Source organism: Silene latifolia, unplaced genomic scaffold (genome assembly GCF_048544455.1).
Source record: "Silene latifolia isolate original U9 population unplaced genomic scaffold, ASM4854445v1 scaffold_372, whole genome shotgun sequence".
Lineage (NCBI taxonomy): Eukaryota > Viridiplantae > Streptophyta > Magnoliopsida > Caryophyllales > Caryophyllaceae > Silene > Silene latifolia.
Genome location: NW_027413300.1, coordinates 34,794 through 42,859, shown reverse-complemented (window position 1 = coordinate 42,859; position 8,066 = coordinate 34,794).

The window sequence follows — 8,066 nt, the reverse complement described above, 5'->3', positions numbered from 1 at the left end:
TTATGTTGATTGTTGTTGAGATCTTCGTAGCATTCCTGGGTGAACTTCGGGATGAAGTTCATTTTAAAGGGGGAAGACTGTAATACCCCGTAATTTCGTAAGCGTTTAAAGGAATGATTTATATAATTTGGATAATTAATTAAAAGGTTTAAAGGTTAATATTTAATAGTTGTGAATAAGACAGAATGATAGAATAAAGTAATAAATAATAGAATTTCGAGTCGGGATGGCAATTGGGTAATAATAATATACAATGATTCATATAATTGTAATAAACGATAATTATGTTATAATAATAATAATAATAATAATTCTAATAATAATAATATTCATAATAATAATAGTAATAAGTTAATTACATAGTTTCCTAATTGCTCTCTTATAGATCTAAACCTACCCTATAAATGGAGTAGATGGGTGCAGAAGTATATTCTTAAGCATGAGGACATTTGGCATATTTCTTCAAAAGTCCATTTTCCATCCAGTTTTAAGAGTATTTTAGCTGCTAGAGAGAGATTGGTTGAGTTATCTGGTTTAATCTCTTCTGCTCAGCATCTCATACAAGGTTGGCTATCTGGTTCAAAGCTAATACTACAGCAGGTTTATGAATTTTTCAGGAATGCTCCTGCTGCTGGTTCTTGGACCAAAGAACTCTTACATTCTCGTATTGTTCCTAGTCATAGAATTGTTTGCTCCTTGGCTGTCCAGAATCAGGTGGCAACTATTGATAACCTCAAGCTTAGGGGTCTGCAATTTGTTAACAGATGCTCTCTATGTGAACATGAGGAGGAATCTCAAGGCCATCTGTTCTTCAGTTGTTCCTTTTCTGCTTCTGTTTGGCACCAGGTGCTGGCTTGGATGGGTCACATTAGGTCTGGGGTTTCCCTGGAAGATGGGCTGACCTTTCCTATCAAAGGAGCTAGGGACTGGCAGAAAGCTTGGTTTGATGTGTCCCTTACTACCTCAGTACACCAGCTCTAGACTGAACGTAATGCAAGATTTTTTCAAGGCCATTCTCGTACTGTTATTGGGCTTGTGAGGAGAATCAAGTTTTTTTTCATTGTCAGAATGCTAATGTGGAAGCATCACTCTCAGTATAGGCTTCTAGAGGAGACTTTGTGTAATTAAAATTGTATAGTTGTTTTTATTCTAGTGGTTAGCTTTTGCAAAAATTCATTGTAATTTCTTTCTCTTTGAAATGAAATGATAATCTTTTGCAAAAAAAAAAAAAAAAAACAAAAAACAAAAAACAAAAAAAAACTTAAAATTTGAGAGAAGAGGAGGTGGCGTAGAAAGAATTAAGACGGAATTTATATCACTAATTAACTCGAGGTAAGCCGTCTCATGTATATACTTTGCTTTGCTATAACTCGTAACTAGACCACCATAGATCAGGCCGTAAGTACCGTTGTGACCGTGGATGACCAAGGATCACCGTTGACCTAATTTGACTACTGTTGACCAACGGTAAAGGGGTGTTTGAAGGGTGTTTTCGAGGGTGGTTTAAAGGGGGTGGTAATATGGGTTTACACGGGTTTACACCCTATACCGTGACTATATTGATACCGGAACTGGGTGGTTGGCTTGGGGGAGGTTAGTCGCCTCTAGTGGTGGAGGTAGGCTGGTCTTGGGTGGTGTTTGGTACGGTGGTGGGTCCGAAAAACGCGAAAACAGAGGTAAACAAAGGGAGTTTCGGTTTGTTGTTGTTGGTGTCGTGAGTTTTTGGCCGTGAATAGTGGTGTCATGTCGACTAGTGTCATTGTTAGGGTGGTCGGTAGAGTTGCAGGTAGTGGCTGGTCGTGGCGGTTGTGGGATTTGTGGGTGTATGGTTGGTGAGATGGATTGTTGTTGATTAGTGGGGCTGCAGCTCAGCTGTGTGTGGTGGTTATCATGGGCAATAACCATCGTGGTTGGGATGGGGAGAGTAGATGGTCCATGGTGGTGTGTGAGGGTGGAGGTTGCCGTGAGTGTGGTGTTGGGGTTGCTGTTGAGTTGGGTTGCGTTGTGTATTATAATACGGGTCTGAGTTGCGTTGTGGTGGTTGTTGGTGTTTGGCCTGGGATTTTGTGCGCCGTTACTAGGTTGTAGGTGGTGGTTGTCTACCGTGGTGAGGTGGAGGGTTGGCTGCCGTAGAGTATAGCTGGTGTTGAGGTGAGTGTTACGTGGTTGTCATGGGTGGGTGTTTATGCGGGTTTCGTAGGTATGGTGTATGGGTATGTGAAGCTTACATGTATTATACGTTGACTTGGAGTATATTGTGGGTATGAGTCATGGGAGAAACACGGGTTTACTTGGGTGTTGTTACGGGTTTTGGGTAATCGGAAATTAAATATAATAACTCCATATTAGTTGTATAATTAATTTATAATTAATAAAATAATTAATGTGGGTGGTTTTAAGACATGATCTAACTAATGGATTAAAACGGGATTAATTATACAAGATTATAATTAACGTAATTAATTAATTAATTAATTTATAATTGATAAGAATTATTTAAACAAAGTAAATAGTTGGTAATTGTAAATATTATAATATTTTGCTAGGTGACGATCTTGTGAAGGAATATTATTTGGTTAGCTTGCATTGCTTTTATTGGAGTGCTAGCTTTCGAGGTAGGATAATCTACTCAACTATATCTCGTTTGCGTGTTTAATACGAGAATGTATTGAAAGGATGATTGGTGTATGATTGCTTATTTAATTAAGCTAATTGAGTGAATAACTTTAATAATTGTTGGAGTTGTGTATATTTTATACGATTATATTGTGGAATGGTTTAAGAGAATTGGACTGCCCCAGGCTTAGTCTCTGGTGGATAACGTGAGTGGTTGTTGGACTGCCCCAGGCTTATTCTCTGTTGGATAACGTGTGTGAATAATTGGAAGGCCCTAGGCTTAGTCTCTGGTGGATAACGTGGATGGTTGATGTCGATATGTGACATGTGAGCAGTTGAGATTGGAATATTGACAGTTGTGAGAGAGTGGTTGTTTTCATGTATTTTATCCTACTCAACCTCGTGGTTGACAGTGTATTCGTGAACACCTGTGATGAACAATAATGGGGAGCAGATTTGACAGGTACTAAAGATTAGCTGACTTGGGAGCTTATGGGATTGCGTGAGGACTTGACCGTGGCCTAGGCGTCTAGCTGACTTAATTAGTTAATCATAATTTAATTAATTGTCTATTCATTTTGTTTTCCGCTGCGATTTTGTATTGTTTATTATTTTAGTTGGGTTTAATCATGTTGTAATAAAACCATTATGTCAATTAAAGTTATTAAAGTACTTTTGTTTGTTTTAATTTGTATCATTTACCTCGGGCAACCGAGATGGTAACAGTCCAATTTATTGGGAATGTCTTGCTAAAGGCTCCTAAATAAATGGAGTTGTTAAAGTAGTTGCCATTTCATCCATGGACATATAAGTGTTATAGTGTACTCATTTTAGTTTTGTATTTAGAAATGTACCTCAATAATTGTTATGATGTACACCAACTCTAAATAATAATATAATTCAAGTTTTTGTATAAAACACAAAGGGTTTCCCAATTATGCAATTAAAACAAGCATTGTGCCCTATCATACCACGATTAAGTTTATGGCGAGACCATAAAAATCAAGATAATTATATTCAAACTAAAAATAAATGTCATATATACAAGACTCAAGTTGGTGACCCCAAATCATTTCTCAATTCTCGATTGAAAATTGCATTTATAAACTAGTTTTGACTAGTGTCCCAGACCATTTGATTTGGAATCTCTTGGCGTGTGCGAATCTTGTATTCAAAGCAAAATTAATTCATGACTTCTTTCTAGGAAAGGATTATGAATAGAGCAAGATATTCGCCCTATTTACACTTTGAAGTGTATGGTCGATTATAATATCAACCAGAGAAGGTTATTACTTCTTCATCTCTTCTACCAACGAACTAGGTAGATACTTGGTATCCACTTCATGAGGTAAGAAGAGAAATTCTTTGAATAAGTTCAAATGAATGTTTAAAAGTATCAAAACCTAGATATTATAAAACCAAAGTATTATTACTTTGTTAAAATAAGGAACAATAATGTGAAGACTTTCATATGCACCAAAAGGAGCGTGATATAGTATCACAAGTTCACTTTCATTATGATATGATTGAATCTTTACAATAAAGTTGGAGGAAGTTTATGTTATAAAAATTGGTCTTGCATTTATATTTCCACTAAAACAAAACATAATTAAATCAATCATCCACATTTCATATGAGATATGGTTAGGCATGGTACCTAAATTGTAGCTTGTTTCTATAGTGAACATGTGGTCTCTCTTCCTACATAATCACGAGAACAAAGGGTTGGTGGCTCGTGATGCTATCTATTAAAGAAAATAAGATTATTTCTTATAGACAGAGTGGGAGAAAATGTTCAAGAGCCACAAACTTAGAATAAGACGTAGGAAGATGTTCCTTCTTGGCCAAAATTGGTTAATATTTATTCGAAACTTAAGTGGACAGGAGTCATGTTATTTTTGAAAGTAACAAAATTGTAACTTATTATGATGCTTTATCTAGTTTCAACTCTGCAAAAATCCGAAACGAGCATAAACATGAAAATGTTTATTTAGTTTGGTTAGTTGGTGGCAAAGGTTTTGCACACAACAACAACGCTTCATTGTATTCGGATATGATTTGATATAGTTGGATTTTAAAATCATCTTGCATGAGTTTTGTAAATCGCAACTATCCTAAGGTAGGATACAAACTTAAGAAGGAATCTTAAGTAGATGTTAAGGAGTTGAATTATATGTTTTGATCATGGGATAAACATGTCTCGAAATGTCGAGTAGTTCTGTTTATACATGGAGTTTAGTGGGAGTAACGTGGTGTTAACACTACGCAAAATAATCGGTGCAACAACGGTTAGATAAGGTGATATACCGTTGTAATACAAAATACGGAACCGTTATTACATCGACCATTGTTATTTCGTGACCACGGTTGTTAAAAAGGCGGAACCGTTATGAAATATAAATAACGGGTTCAGATAACCGTAATACAATATTAAGAATGGTTCAAAAACCTTGTCTATAATATTGAAACCGTGGTAGTATTAGTCTGAATGCTCTACAAAAACCTATGACAACGGTTTTACTGAAACACAATCGTTGTAAAATAGTAAATATGACAACGGTTTATGCTTATTAATCCGTTTTAAATGTCATGAATTGACAACGGTTTGTGATTATTAAACTGTTATATTATGGATGAATATGTTAACGGGCTTATTGACCACAGTTTTATTTTTAACCGTAATCGAATTTATAAATATTTTTTTAAAAAAATTGTTTTAGCGGGTTCCAAAGAAATTCTTTGAAATGCTAGTTTTTGCGATGAGTAGTTCCATGAAATGCTACTTGCAAAATAGCATTTCAAAGAAATTACAAGATTGCAAAATTTCAATCCTGCAATATCAGAATATTACACAGACTGATCTATTCAACCCAGCATCAAAATATTATAAACAGGGTAACCAAAACTAATTACACATGGCTCTATATACACATATACATAATGAGTAGACTATTGACCATCCTCTAATGAAAGAAAATAAGTGGCCCACTTATTTCTCATGTCGGTGAGGTCTTCCTGGTCGTGCTATTATTTTTCGGTTACTTGTCGTTAGGAGTACCTAGACCAAAACACAATTTATAACTTCACAAACAACTCTACAATTAGTAAAGAGGCAAGTAAAGGTCGGATCCCAAGGGAAGGGAATTGAGATGAGATTTCTATTGCAACTAGTGATGTCTTAAGGGTGTCACAATTGGGGTTTGAAGTAGAAGATCACTAAACTAAATAGCAATGAAAGTAAACAAGCAAGATGAATTAAAAGGGATGTAAACAATTGATAAAAGGCACTTGGGTGTCATGGGGTCATAGGGGATTCATGGGATTTGATCATACAAACATATTCTCAAGTTATAAGCAAGCAATTATTGTTGTGATGGATCGAGTTGGTTTATATCTTACAATCCTAGGAAAGTTTGGGTCCCGGAGCCGAATCGATTAGATTGTACAACACCTAGAAGTCGACTTAATCTTCCCTACTCAACAACATGCATGGTCTAATGAGACTCGAGTTGGTTTATGTCTTACAAGTCTCATTGAAAAGATAGGTAATGGGTAAAAAATGCAAGGATTCATAGGCTCACATTTCATCAAACATAACATGTGTATAAATTGAGATCACAACAAGCAAGCAAATAAACTATGAAAGCATATTAATTTAAGCATGAATCATCCCCCATGTTGGTTTCCCCTAATTACCCATTAACCCTAGCTAAGGAAACTACTCACTCATTATCATGTTGAACATGCTAGCAAGGTTGTCAATCATACCAACAAAATGAAACATGATGAATAAATGAAAGTAATTAACAATAATTAAAGAGGGATTAAGAGAATTATACCTACTAATGATTCCAATAATAAAGCAAAGAATAACAGAAGTACTTGATGCTTGAATAAGAGGTTGTCAATCTCCCAATAATAACCCAAATAATCTTCAATTACCCAAAATAAAGGATGAACAAGAGAGAGATTAAGAAAATAAAACTTGTATTAAAACTTGATTAAATGTTGATTACAAGATTAAAGAGAGATTTGATTGATATTAACTACTCTAAAGATTGCTAAGAAGAACATGCTCTTCTAATTAGACTAATGGGGTATTTATAGTTGGGATTAGGTGCATGAATTAGGGTTAACTAAGGGCTTAAATGACGATTAAGTCCCTTGTTGAGGAAACGCCGGTCTCTTTTGGAAGACTCCGGTCTCTAGGGAGACTCCGGTCTCTAGAAAAAGATGTGCATCCTTCCTTGAAGCTTGAAGAAGACGAAATGGGACTGTCTGGGAATTCGGGCGTCTTTAGCACGGGACGGGCGGATTCTGCAGCTTCTGCCCGGGCGTCTTGGGGGTGAAGACGGGCGTCTTCTGGAGCTTTTGCCCGGGCGTCTTCTAGACAATCTGCACGGATTGTCAGGCAGTCTTGTTTCTTCTTCTTTTCTTCCTTTTTCTTCATAAAATCCTTGGGGATTTCCTCGGGGATGCAAGGATCTTTTCTCATCATTGCCCATCTACTATAGTATGTACAAAGGCCTTCTAATCTTGTCTCTCCTTGATGCTTGGTCATTGAATTCAATCAATTTAGCCTCATTTTGCCATGAAAATGCAAGGTTTGCACTCCTTTCCTACCAAGGAATCAAAACCTCAAAGAATATGCAAAAACAAGAACTAAAGACAATAAATGACCAAAATATGCACTAAAAAGCATGGGAACAAGGCTAATTAGGGGACTAAATATGCTCTAATTATGGTCACATCAAATATCCCCAAACCGAACCGTTGCTCGTCCTGAGTAAAGAGGTGACAAAGACTAGGACCATTATTTAAACTAACCTAATAACATAGCCGATATGAGACAATTAGCGGGTCTCACTCCGCCCCTTCAACTCACAACAAGACAACCATGAGGTAGGATGCCTTCTTGCAAGGCAAGCTGGGTCTTGCCAAAATGGCGACACATCCAAACATTAAGCACTCAAAATCAAATAATGGATGCATCTACAAAAGAATAGCCACTTTCCTCATCTAAGTGGCAGAAATTATCTACATGGGAAGCAATTCAAGGGTACACACTCCTTCATAGATGCAATTTATTCAAACTACTAAGCCTAGAAGGATACCAATAAATCTCCTCCAAATTGTGTTAAGCTAGGGTACCTTTGTCCTCAATCGTTATATGCTTTTGTCAAGAGTAGACTCCCTATGGTGTTAGAAACATTGGAGGATCGCGGAATTCCCCCTCTTGCCTAGACAAGAAGAAGGGTCGTCCCCTCTCTACCATGCACAAAAATGGATACGATGGATAAAGGGATCAATAGATATTTGAGTTTCACTTTGGGAGTTTGCTTTTGTTTTTGTTTTTCCCCCCAATTTCTTATGGCATTCGACATTTGAGAACACTTTCTTGCCATTTCTTTTTGATTTTTGGCATTTCAATACTTGACAACTTTCATCTT